Source organism: Clupea harengus, chromosome 15, assembly GCF_900700415.2.
Source record: "Clupea harengus chromosome 15, Ch_v2.0.2, whole genome shotgun sequence".
NCBI lineage: Eukaryota > Metazoa > Chordata > Actinopteri > Clupeiformes > Clupeidae > Clupea > Clupea harengus.
The window spans coordinates 6,173,571-6,186,642 of record NC_045166.1 but is presented as its reverse complement, the minus strand read 5'-3'; the positions used below and the strand labels follow the sequence as shown (position 1 = coordinate 6,186,642).

At 45.9% G+C, this 13,072-nt stretch overlaps 1 protein-coding gene across 6 annotated transcripts in view; it reads right to left on the bottom strand.

Moving 5' to 3' along the window:
* disp1 (dispatched homolog 1 (Drosophila)) overlaps positions 1–13,072 on the bottom strand; it is a 63,077-nt gene that overhangs the window by 19,155 nt on the left and 30,850 nt on the right. Inside the window, exon 1 of one of the 6 annotated variants that reach the window (XM_031582265.2) lies at positions 2,780–4,221. The exons of the other annotated variants lie outside the window; for them this stretch is intronic. The gene's annotated coding sequence lies outside the window, so the exon portion shown is untranslated. Of the gene's footprint in view, positions 1–2,779; positions 4,222–13,072 lie in introns of those variants that run through there. 6 annotated transcript variants of the gene reach the window in all.

Here is a 13,072-nt window from a genome sequence, read left to right as displayed (position 1 = left end):
TAGGTTAGTCGGAGCACCGGAGGGTTCAAGCCCTCAGCTGGATCGTATTTCAGGTGATGGATGAGGGCCGTGTCATATCAAATAGCACGCTCCAAGAGAGGAGCTCCTCACAGGCCACCGTGGCGCGACTCACATGCCGTGCACTTCAAAAGCCCGCCGAATCCCGCGTCACAGGTAAATGCATGGCTGTAATGTTGGCACAGGGCCAGAATGCAGCGCCATTATGTCAGCCAACAATCAAACTGGGAGATGATTACCTTATTTGAGTTATAAACGGAAGAGGACCTTTTGCATAGACATGGTGCATGCACAATGTTATACTTCATATCATCATATTTATGCAAGCCAAAATCTTCCATGAGTGGCAATAAACCAAAATATATTTACGGGATGCCTTTCAGGGAAATCTTGACAGGGCTGTCTGTATACACTCTCTCAAGCTGTATTTAAACCACTTGAAAAAGCCAAGGACCATCTTTCACACAACTTGCTTGCTACTGTCCCAAATAAGCAACAGGTTTGTGAAAGAGACAAGTGTTTCTTTTGGGGGCAAACCTCGCAAACAGCTTTCCACACAGGGCCACCTCTAAAGTGTGAGCGCGCGCGCAAGACGCTAAATACTCCGAAATACCTCACCCACACACACACACACACACACACACACACACACACACACACCCACCCCTCATCCGTACCAACAGAACTGGTGGTGTTCACGTTCGACCCGCATCCACTAAAAAAAAAAAGTATCAAATAGAAAGCCTCTTCTGCATGGCCAAGGAGGGAAAATTACAAGGGCGCCGCTGCCGTGAATGTGACCAATGTGCTCAGTGATGCCTCTGTCTTTACACACAGGGGAAGGGGAAACCTGAGAATGACAGCCGTTAAAGCCCCCAGTTGGAAGAGAGGACAGAGAAGACACAGGAGACAGAAAGAGAGCGAGAGTGAAGGAGAGGGAGAGAGAGAGAGAGAGAGAAGATGAAGATGTCTCACTTGGCGGGGGTCGGGTCTGACAGCAGGGTGTTTGAAAATAGGCAGATGGTTTTCAAAAAAAAAAAAAGAAAGAAAATCCCAGACCGGGTTTACCAGAGGAGCTCAAAAGAGGACTAAATAACTTGGCTGACACTCATTCAAAATGTCATTTTCAGTGATCCATGATAACCCTAATATACGTGTTAGGAGTTATGGGACTTAGAAAGCATATGCTTTTCAATCTTCCTCAGCTCAGTGTGTTTGTTGGTCATGAATATAAAGTAGGACATTTCCGCAATAAAAACACAGAGATGTGTTTTAATGCTTAGACAACAACATAAGCAACAACATTTCAAATGGGAGACCTCAACTGTATTTGACCAAATCATGTTGCTCAAACTGGAAACATCTGCCAGAAAAACCCACAAACACACACACACACACACACACACACCACCCTGCTGCCGGAGGAATTCAGCAGGAGCCTGAGTGTCCCTGTGCAATACGTTGACAAGCAGGTGAGACATCCACAGCAGTCTGCACTAACAACACAGAAGGGTCTGTACGGTCTAGGCAGGGAATGGCAGAGACGATCAGGCCGGGATACAGGAACAGCTGGATACTGAGGAGTGGTTTGGAAAAGCTCTTGCTCCTTTCAGCAAAGTTTTCTCCGATCGAGATTGGAAGTATTCGGCAACTACCATATACTGTTGCACGCTGTAAGAGATACAGTTTCGGCTGCACAGCCCTTTAATTAGGTCTAGTAGATGGCAATTACAAAAAGAAAGTCAGAATACTAACTGCTTTTCAGGGGACTGAAAAAAGAAGAGATATTTCAGTAGACATGAGGCGGGTGTTGACATTTTTCAGACACACCTCAATAGAAGTTTCCCCTGGGCAGACCTCACTTAAGCCATTTGAGGTATATTTCTTCTCCTGAAGCCTAAAGAAGAGCATCAAAGTCGTTCTGGCATTCCCTCTAAGCACTCAACTTGCACCTACCTCTCAACTAAAACTCATGTGTCATAATATCCAGAAGAACACCAGCGGCAGACAGAAATATTGAGGTTAAGTCAGGAGAACGTACCTCCAAGCTATCTTGTTTAGAACACCAACAGTATGGCCATTTGACAGGAAATTAGATGTATTGTTGCGTTTGAAAGTCATTTTAATGAACTATGTTGAGAGAGGATTCGAAGCGTATGCTACTGTGTGACACTTTGATTTATTTTTCCAGTGACATGATGTTAAAGTTGTTTAGTCGTTTTGGTTAAAATTGGTGCGCAGCCATTCCTTAAGGGAGTCCAGGATACCACTGCATACACACAAAACAATGCAGACATGCTGCTCAATGTTCGCAAATATCAGCTTTGACAGATACAATACGGACGCGAATTTGATTTGTTTGCGAGGTTCTCTATCCATCATAGTCAGGACAAGTGTCGTCACACTAAAGAGTTTAAAGGAATTTCCTTTTTTTTTTTTTTATTAATGTCAATGCTAAAAATCAGTAGTCTAGCCAATTCAACCGCCTAATTATACTCAGCGATTCGAAGAGCACTTTTCTGAGTGGGGTGACATCTTTAATAGCACACATTCCGATACATCAACAACCCATGAACACAAATGTGTTAAGTGAAAACCTTCTCGCTATTCGAGTGCTAGCCTACAAGGCTAACTCTTTATTATACATTCGCATCAGCAAAATATTCCATCTCGAGAGACTGTGACAGAGCCTACGCTGCTAACGTTACATTTCCCGGAAAAAAAAAAAAAAAAAACATACAAAGGTTTGTCAACTCGCTACCTTGTGTATTGCGTCTTCCACGTCCAAACCTCCGGTAGTTTCAATGATCGTCCTACTGCTTCTTTCAGGTGTTTTTCTTGGATAAATCCGTTGATGAGGAATCAAATCCGAAACGAAGCAACAAGTCGCAGCGAGACGGCATCTGTCTGATATATGGAAGCGTACAGCCAGAGGGACAAACACATGCAATCGGCTTGGGTAAGACTAGGCAGTGGGCTGGAGCTCCGCTCTAGCGCTCTGATAGGGTGCTTGAGATCACTCGGGGCATTAACCCGCTCACCGTAGCACAAAAGCACACGGAGTGACAGCAATCCCCAATGTAGGGCGCTACACCAAGGCTGGGTGATTATAAAAACTGTAAGTGACCTCATCCCATGAACACTCCAGTTGTTTCGTAGACTTTTGGGGTAGGCTACTGATTACAAATACCCTACAAAAGTTTTCATTACATGCACGATTATGAGCACGTCATGTCTACAAATCATTTTATTTAATGTTATAGTTCAGTCAAAACAAACACCTTCCCTATCGATCTTAAACAACAAACCATCTATTCCTGTCATTTTGCCTACAGGCATAAGGTGGTCCACAGTAAGGTTACTGAGACGTGCCAGTGCCAAAGTAGCACAGCCTACTAATTAATAAGTATAGGATAGAGCCTATGTCTTTGGTCTGAACTTGAGTTAGACTTTCGCGGGCAGCCTATGTTGTCAGGCCAACACTGACAACGATGCCTTAAATAACTTGAAAACTAAATATTGTTTTCCTGCTAAATATGTTTGGGCCCAATGATTTTCATTTTGAAGCACCCAAAAACGAAACATCTTTTCCAGATTGTGAATTGGAATTGGAAAACAAGCCCTTCCGGCCACATCCTTGGGAAACTCTCCGGACGAATTCTCCACAGCGCATTCCGCTCAGCGGGAGCGGGCCGGGTCGCACAGCATCATGGAAAGGCAGAGGGAGAGGCTGTACCTGGCTTTCATTTCGCCTGTCTGTTATCGTCAGCGCACAGTTCATATAGCAGGGCCATAATGCGCAATAAGGCTTTTTAGCCCCGGGGGACAAGCCCAGCCGCATTCTCTGATGATTGTACTCAGAAAAGCACGCAATTGGCTCCACCGGGCTAGTGGGCCTCTCTACTATGTTAAAACGCAATGGGACTGTGATGCATAAAGTTATGGGCCAGATAACATGTGCAAAGTGTTTTGAAAACTACTAAAGGTATATAAGATGTGCAAAGTGTTGTGAAAACTACAAATAGTAACTTCTACAAAAAACTACTTGCAGACCTATAAAAGAAGAAGAGAATATATGGAGACTGTACATGGAATGCAAACCATAAACAGACAACACAATAAATATACAATTGCAGAAGATAAAGGCATCATTTCAGACTGATACATTATTATTTTTTTTAAACCAGGGGGTGTTCCAAGTACATTATTTAGTGACAAACCTGGGTAAGTTAACTCAGAGTAAATGGTAAACCTCCTAATAGAAGAGCCCTATGTCTCTTCTTTCAGGAGGCCTACCACTCACTACAAGTTAACTTACCCCAGGTTTGTCACTAAACCACCCCCCCCCCCCCCTATCCTCATTAGAGGAACTTTCCAGGTTCTACAAAAGAAAACCCTATAGACTGTAACCCTCCCAAAAGTAAATCAATCACCTGATTGTAATAACAGGCCATTACAGTACGAGCAGAGTTGTGATGAGAGATAAAGACAAGAGATCCACTATAAGATTATCACAGCTCCTGACGCATCAGTTGACACACAGCTCTACGTCAGGGGTCATTTAAGCTCAGGCCATAAGGTGCCACCACCAGAGTCAGGCAACAGGATGACTCCAGGCAGCCAGGATACAGGCCAGCACATCAAAGAGCAAAGTTCCTGGACGGGGCTCTAATCAAAGCCCACTGCCCCCATCACTGATCAGCCTCAGCTCAACAGACCGACAGGGTCGGCCAACAATACTGGGGGGGGGGGGGGTAAAGGAGAGGTGTAGAGGAACAGAGACAAAAGTGAGGACGTGTCTGTCAACTTCATTTTCTTTTTCTTTCTTTTTTTTTTTTGTCCTGAGAAGGATTTGGAATACATTAAAAAAGCTGGCCTGCCTGACATATCCAATGGCCTCTGGATGTCAGCACATGAACTCACAGAGAACACTCACCCCTGCAGCACCAAACTCTTAACAGCTGGGGGGGAACAAAACCGAGAGGCTTTTGCAAAAACAAAGGTTTAATCTTACCATAAAAGACATCATCGGCGATCTGCTGACGCCAAAATGTAAGTTGTTTCCCTACAAGTTATGGCGGGCCAGGGTAAAACATTTATGCTTGAGCAAAACGCGGCGCAAATGCTGAAGGACGTGAGCCAAAAGCCTCTCCCTCTTATGCATTCCAAGGACATAAAACATCAAACAGTAGAGAGAGTGGGAGAGAGAGAGACAGACAAACACTAAGATGTGGAGAAAGAAAAAAAAAAACACAAAGTTTTTTTTTCAATAAATTAAACATGATCCAACTAATTTTTTGATTTGAGAGCACATCTGCGGTGACCTAATAGACTACGCCAGTGCCCAGATATGAAAGGAATGGTCAGGTAATCTCATAACCCCAAGAGTACACAGTGGCAACCCAGCATTGAGCAGGTTGCTCGGGGGGATGGGGGTGGGGTCTCCAGGGGTGTCTGGGGAAGGGGGGTGGGGGGTGGAGGGATGGGGGTACCCCTCCATGTTGCATTGTTCGGATAGCTGGTTCGGCTTCTGTGCGTCTACGTTTTCGGAAACGGTGGGAAACCGAATCCCTTTGACGCCTCTCCGGGGTGAGGACTGACATCCCTCAACCCGCTAGGAATGCTCTATCCGAGGCGAGGACGGTCAGAACAGCTCCAGCTTCTCCCAAAACTGAGGCTGAAAGTTGCAGTCATTTGGATGACCTGCACCTAAGGATCTGCCATCTGCAGAGACCAAACCTGCCATCCTCATAGAGACCTTAACGAAGTTGCACACAGTCTTTTTTTTACATGCCAGTGTAAACTAATACACAAGACTGACATTAGAAACTCTGCTTGTCGATTTAAATCAAGATAAAAGTATATATTTTTTTCAAGCCAGATCTTATCTGCAAAAAGCATATGACGGGCAGGGTTCATTTGGAAAGAAACCATTATGCAGCTGCAAGCTGACAACCAAGGGCTGCACATTTTTAATGGGCACCGCACGGCACCGAACGCCCTCACAATGGAGCGCTCTCCACAACCAGGCTAAAGATACATCACAGGGCCGTGTGCTGGATCCATTTCTGCACTTAAAATATTTTAAGGATTAAATAGCAAGCACAGGTGCAGGCGCAAGTCATGCTGGCACATTGGAATACAACCATATGCAGAGACCACATGACCTGTATGTTTTCCATCATATTCCAGAGACAAGAATTTAAAACCATTAAAAAAAAAAACTAAAAAAACTCTTGGCTTTTAAATCAAAACAGTATGAGTGTTCCTCACCTCCTGCGTCACGCCAGGCCTGACACTGTGAATCAGTCAGACTGAGATTTATACCCAGACATCCTCCGACACAGATGAGGGCTGGATTTACCATTTCTCAATGATCAGAAGAATATGGACAGTATGGCAGTCTCAGTAAGGTAGACTCAAGCAATTAAAAAGGATAATGTCTGTCCTGGAAATATAGATTTCTACTTCAATGAACAGCAATCCCTGTGTGCAGTCAATACAGGTGGTCAGGTTCTGATTGGTCAGAGGAACATATGAAATGAAAATCAAAATTAACCACCGCATACTCCAATGTCTTACTGATTTTTTTTATTTAGAGCGAACAGTTCATTCTAAAAAAAAAAAAAGGCAGTAAGACATTGCAGTGTGCGGTAATATATATATATATATATTTACTGTATATATACGTATTTCGTTACTCTTTTTTTAACCAGAATTAATTAATTCAGATTCCTAAAAAGCTATGTATGACAGCTTTTTAACAACTGCAAGAGGATCATCCATCTGACAGGAACTGAAACAGTTGAACTTGAAACAGTTCATTTACAAAATCCTCAATGGGGGTAGGAGGATTATTTCAAAGTATTTGTGCAAACGGAGGGGGGGGGGGGGGATCTTCCATATGGCTATTTGCACAAGGGGAAGAATGCCACTTTGAGTCTGTGCACTGGTGTGACCAGGTTTCAGTTCAACATTCAGTAAACATAGGTCCTTATTAAATGGTGCGACACAAGACGAAAGGATAGTACTTTCAAGGTTTAGTCTGAGAGGCACTGTTTGGGATCTTAACAACAAAGGCTGGATTCTTCCTCTAATGACCGTTGTTTTTCCGAGAGAGGTTTCATGTGGTAACAGGACAAAGACGTGACGCTGCTCAGAGTAATACTCGCCTTTGTCGTCTCTCCCAAACCTCTGACACCAGGCTCATTCTTTCTACTCCTTCTTCCGGTTTTCATCTCCGAAACACCTCTTTCTGCTTCTGGCACATTCTTTTCCTTTCTTTCACAGTGTGCTTTAAGCCATGGACTTCTTCAGTATAGTTCATTTTATTACTTGATCTTTCAGACCTCTCCCAGTCCAATCATATCTTCCTGCCACATCATACCCCTTTCACTTTAAAGACTAAGGCTTGCCTGGGGACTAAGGAAGGCCTGGGGGTAAGTGAAGGCATTCCATAGTCCTTAAAAACGTGCAAAATGAATAAAATCATTTGGAGGTCAACTTTGGGCACAACTCAAAGAATCTTGGGGTCTTCCTCTTGGATGCTAATGAGGGTTGTAGACAGACACTGCTGAATGGGGGAAGAAGGAGGAGGAGGAGGAGGAGGAGGAGGAGGGGACAGCTTAAGGTCCCTCTTTGACGCCCAAATGTAGCGTTTGTTCAGCAGATGGGAAAGGCCTTTGAGGAGCTCCCCAAACACAGCGCTGGCTGCCCAGAGTCAATCTTATCCCTGCCTAGGGTTCTCAACAAACACTTGGAGGCTGGGAATGTCAGCATCTTCCCGTCTGAGAGGTGGGGTGGGGAGGGGGAGTGGGGATTTAGATTTTCTAGACAGGGGGAGTGACGGTCCCTCTCCAGACCTCGGAGACTCTCTGCCTCTGCCTTTTGTAATGAGGATGTCAAACTTCCCCCGTGCACTCAGGTTCCAAGTGTAAATCAGACAGACGGGAGAAACATCCTGGCTTCTGTACCAGAAATGTGAAATATATAGAAATGTATGGACACATGTATGCACACTGTATGCCCCCCATCCTTTTTAGTTAGATTAGTGAGAGTTAAGTGTGTGTTGTGAATTGACCATCCCAAAGAACTGATGTCATCTTACAACAGTAATGGTGGATGCAGTTCCTTTTTCATTTCCTTATATCAGTACTCGAGAAGTACTCTGTACTCCAGAAACCCCACCCCAATCAACACGAAATTACTCTGTACTCCAGAAACCCCACCTCAATCAACACGAAATTACTCTGTACTCCAGAAACCCCACCCCAATCAACACGAAATTACTCTGTACTCCAGAAACCCCACCCCAATCAACACGAAATTACTCTGTACTCCAGAAACCCCACCCCAATCAACACGAAATTACTCTGTACTCCAGAAACCCCATCCCAACCAACACGAAATTACTCTGTACTCCAGAAACCCCATCCCAACCAACACGAAATTAAGTGAAAATATTCACAATATTAAATCAAAAACACAGAAGAGCCATTGGTAGAGCCACTCATCTACAACCAAGAGCAGTTCTTTCTGACATCCCTCTTATTAAAATGAGACTGGGAGAGAGGGTGACAAATATAATGAGGGAAATTGAGTGAGGAGGAGCTTTTAAGACTCAGAGTGAACAAGTGAAAAAGAAAGATTTTAAAAGACATGAGAGACGGAGAGGAGAAAGATAAAGAGAGAGAGAGAAAATTAGTATCTGTGAGGAAGGCAGGGCGCCTGCTGCCTGGCGCCTTTGCCAGCTCCAACTGTGCGACTTCACCCTGTGCCGCCTCACTCAGCAGCCCGTGGGCGGACGGGGCGGGTGGATCAGGCCTTCAGGGGTGCTGAGAGGCGAACGGGGGCCGGCGGGGGAGGCAGGGGGCAGCCCCAGTGCAAGGGTCTGTGCTAATGGGCCCATGGTAGCGGGCCGCAGGGGACCGGAGCGGCTGCCATGCCGTGTCTGGTGTCACGGTCCCTGCGGAGGGTGCCGGGCGCGCCGATGAGATGAGGTTAGGCCCGCGCAGCTGCTCCTCATGCCAGAGGGAGAACGGAGAACGCGCAAATGAGGACGAAAGGAACACACACACACACACATCAAAATAATGGTGTTGACATTTATGCAGAATGACCATTTCACATCTCTTTCGCTTGCCGAACTTTTTTTTTCTTCTTCTTTTCCTAACACACTTAGTGGGAGCTCGAGTTATTGGATCTGTTAGCGGCTGAGCTCTCATACTAATACACACCTTAAGACTGCTACACAGCAGTGCATTAGGGTCCTCCGGGCAAGACACAGAAATGGCCTTCAGGAAGCACTCATTTTCATCAGAGGGCCGTCTTCTCAAGCTCCGATACTTGGCAGCTCCCCAGCCATGAGCTGTATTCTATTCACTTAATAGCAGCGAAACTTGCGTCTGAGGCCGCCGCAATTAGCCCTTTTATGGAGCACTCTAAAGACAGTTCTGAGCAGTTATATCGTTGGCCACTGACCAAGTGGTTATTTAGTGTTCTTTCAAAAAAAATTAAATAAAAGCCATTTAGTGCCGGTGAATTTTCTGAAGTGGAACACAAGGAGAGCAACCTAACCCCCCTCCTCCTGCTTAAAAAACAACCAAAAACCTCTTGTTTACAACGTCACTGCACGGCTGCCCAGATGTGACCATTCCATACCCACACTGTGCAAGAGAGCTGCAGAAGATTTACTTCACAAAAAACCTCCAGATTCAAGGAAGAAAAAGTCAAAGAAAATAGTATGCCAGTGTCATACAACAAGGGCCGACCACATTCTTTTTGGCAACAACAGCAATGAAGAGGATTTTCTGGTCCACTTACTGAGATTCTATTCTATTTCTATTTTTTTTCCCCCCAATCCTGCAGTAACAACGAGAATGGCTTTAAAATTGGAGTGCAAACATGCTTACACAGTGAGTGGTTGTAAAAGGAGACAGTGAGTGCGGAAGGCCTGCCAATGGGTCGCCCCGAATACACAAGAGGCCTGCTGGCCAATGAGCCAGAGAAGCATGTAGCAGCGGTGTTCACAGGCTGGGACAACAGATCTAATGCCAACAGAAACATAGATAGGAAGTGTAAACGTGATCCGTCTGTGTGTGTGTGTGTGTGTGTGTGTGTGTGTGTGTGTGTGTGTGTGTGTGTGTGTGTGCGCAAGGCTGTTTGAGAATTAAACTAGGTTACTGGGAAACAAACTGGCAGGGGAAATGTCTCAGGTGTGACATTTGTGGCAGACAGTGGGCATTCCTTCCTTATTCCTTATTTTTTCCCCTTCCCAAACCCAATACAAGGTTTCTGGAATGGTCTTGCAAACAAGGAGAGGGAGGATGAAGACGCGAAATGACCAAAACCACGAAGGAACTTTCATGAGGTCAATGGTCTTCAAAAGAGGATATCTTACTCGGAAAAGTGGGGTGTCAACAGCAAGGCTTCCTCTCCCCTCCCTAACCCCCCCACCCCACCCCACCCGCCCCGCACTGCATCCATCAGAGTGACAGCAGGAGGCTGGTCAGGTGTGGCGTGGGGGGTGGGGGGGCGGGGGCGTACCAGCAGCACCATGAGAAACAGGAGATGGGGGCGCCACTCGATCGCGCCACTCGAGCCCCCATGATGAATGAGAGCTTTGACAAACACGTCCTGCAGAGTGCGAGCATCTGTGTACAACTGTCTGTCACAAGACATGGTGTCTTGGTGCTCTGACTCAGGGTATGTGTGTGTGCGTGAGTGTATTTGCGTGTGGCTGCCTGTAGGTGTGTAGATGAGTGTGTGTGCTGGTGTGTGTGTGCATGTGTGTTTAGGTGTGTGTGTGTATGTGTGTGTGTGTGTACGTGTTGTACGTGTGTGTATGTGTGTGTATGTGTGTGTGTGTATGTGTGTGTATGTGTACATATATGTACATGTATATGATGGATTCATCTTTATGTCTTGTAAATGGGACATCTAACACACTAGCGGCAAGCCATCTACTTGATGAGTGTGTGCCTGTGTGTGTGTGTGTGTGTGTATGTATCTACTTGTCTCCATCCAGCAAACTCCACTTATAGGAAAAAAAACAGCAACAAAGGACATCTTTGGCTGAGGAATGCTCTCTCCCCCCCCCCCCCCTCCCCCTCCACAGCCAGCCCACTTAACACATCATTTGAAATGTTCAAGCGCCGGGCCCCCGTCACCCAATAACAAATCATATATCAAACGGAGAGCAATACTGAAGCCACAGCAGATGAGACGGAGTCAGTGTGAAGGGGGGGGTGGGGGGGTTCCAGGTGTCTACTCACATCCGTCTGTTTATTTATCTGTGCTCCCTCTGCCATCCATCTAGCTCTGGGTTTCAAAACACACCATCTGGCCCAGGCAACACAAATACGGGAGCTGGGAAGGATTGGTCGTGTGGGTACGATCTATGTACCTGGGTATATTAATATACATTTTCAGATTGTCAAAGTAGCATTAATAGATTTTGAGATTAACTGCAATTTCACTTGGACAGTCTGATCTGAAGAGTTAGACCACGAGGCCCTTCCGTCTGGGCAATGCTACGAAGAAGGACCCCGCTAATACAGCTCTGAACCAGTGCTTCATGTCGGACCTAACTATGTGTTTTAACATGGCTTATGCCCGTAATAAAGCCCTGTCTCTCGGGCCTTATTGCTTACGTAATGGGAGTTTAAGAGTAATACTTGCAGTAATCCACCATGTTATTTGTTTGGAGTGTTCTCCAGTTCACAGCATCAATTCTCAGACGGCCTCTCCCAGAAGCTAAGTAGGCGCAGTAGTAATTACTATTCCAAAAATGAACTGGGGCTGAATCACATCAGAGCTGAGGCTTGGGAACCGAATTACCTTGGGAACATTGGGACTGCCATAAATTGAGAAATCAGTCCTGATACTCAGCCATGCTGACAAGAGGGTTGGTTTGTGTTTGGAGCTCAGGAAAATATGAATTCAGTGTGTGTGTGTGTGTGTGTGGGGTGTGTGTGTTTCCTTGTGTATGAGTGTGTAGTATTTGGCATCCAACTGTTAATATGTCATATCTGAGACACGAACAACCCCCAGAGTGACGTCCATGTTCTCGTCAGGCAGGGGTTTTATGGGATGCCTGTATGCTTGCATAAATATTTATAACATAAAAAAAACCTATAAAATTAAACAAGGTGAATAAAAACTCCCACCACCCCGCCACCCTCCCCACCACCCCACACACATTAACCCCCAACCCTGAAAAAAGAAAGTGAGTCTAATACGGGAATCCGGATCAATCCCGCGAACATTATTAGTGCAGGGATATTATTAGTGACAGGCTTACAGCATGACATCATGGGCAGGGTCAACAGGCCGTCCCGAAAGGCACCGTAATGAGGGGAGCGCTGCTGCACCCACCCAGTTTTAAATGATGCAGGTGGTGTGTGCCTCGGCCCGTGCTGCAAGCCCAGGGTACTAAACACCGAGAGACTGGCCGGCTTAACAGAAAGTCTTGGCACATTTTTGGCAACAACCGTATAAATCGCAAACTTTTTTAAGGGCTGGACGAGCTCGACTGAACCCAGCCTGCTGCATACGGAGCAGCTAACAGCGCTGCGTATAAACTACCGATAGAAACACGCACTATACGTCGGAGAAGTTGTTCACTGAAGCAGCGGCGCGTTTCTCCACGTCAATGATCTATTCTCTCTCTCCGCTTCAAAACGGTAGCCTCTGTAAATCTCTTATATCCTGAGATAATTTCCATGTGTGCTTAATTGAGAAATATGTCTCAGAGCGCTCTCATAACTCGCAGATCTGTCACACAGTTTGTTCATCCGCAAGCCCTTCAGGCTTTCCGTTCGCTTATGTCAGCAAGCGCTCGAGCCATAAATGTGCCAGGCGGAATCATTTTGGAGGAGGGTGGCGGTGGGGGTGGGGGGGCAGGAACGGAGCCGAGGGGGTGGGGTGTTTGGGGGTGGATGAAGTCTCTGGGTCAGCCAGCCATTCATCACCCCTCACACAAAGCGCTTTGTTGAAGAACTTTGCACCTTCGGAGGAGTAATTATGGCAGTGAGTTATGGGGATTTATAAGTTA